At 28.7% G+C, this 342-nt stretch overlaps 1 protein-coding gene across 1 annotated transcript in view; it reads left to right on the top strand.

The window, feature by feature from the left end:
• Positions 1 to 342, top strand: part of LOC110036377 (abietadienol/abietadienal oxidase-like) — a 16,129-nt gene that overhangs the window by 10,042 nt on the left and 5,745 nt on the right. The gene's annotated exons all lie outside the window — the stretch shown is intronic.

The raw sequence follows: 342 nt of genomic DNA, 5'->3' as shown, positions 1-342 counted from the left end.
AGCCGAACCGGAGCCAAGTCTGAGCTCGCTCAAGCTCGGCTCGTTTACAGCCCTACCTGCGGAGTCCTGATGTAATATATTTTTTTTCATTTAAACACATCACACAACTTTTATGTATTTACATGTCTAACATCTTAACTTCCATATTTATAAACATAACATTCAAAATTGTAACTTCACCTAAAAAATATCATTATCACTCTCTTTTTTTAAATGAAATACATCTTTTCATGAATAAACTTGTTGCATCAAAATATTATAAACATAAAAAATTGAATTTTTGACTTTAAATTATAAATACATAAGAATTGTTTGGTATGTCTGTAAATCTTCATTTATTTC

Source organism: Phalaenopsis equestris, unplaced genomic scaffold, assembly GCF_001263595.1.
Source record: "Phalaenopsis equestris unplaced genomic scaffold, ASM126359v1 Scaffold000002, whole genome shotgun sequence".
Classification (NCBI taxonomy): Eukaryota; Viridiplantae; Streptophyta; class Magnoliopsida; order Asparagales; family Orchidaceae; genus Phalaenopsis; species Phalaenopsis equestris.
Note: the sequence above shows the minus strand (reverse complement) of the source record. Positions and strands in the feature narration are given on the sequence as shown.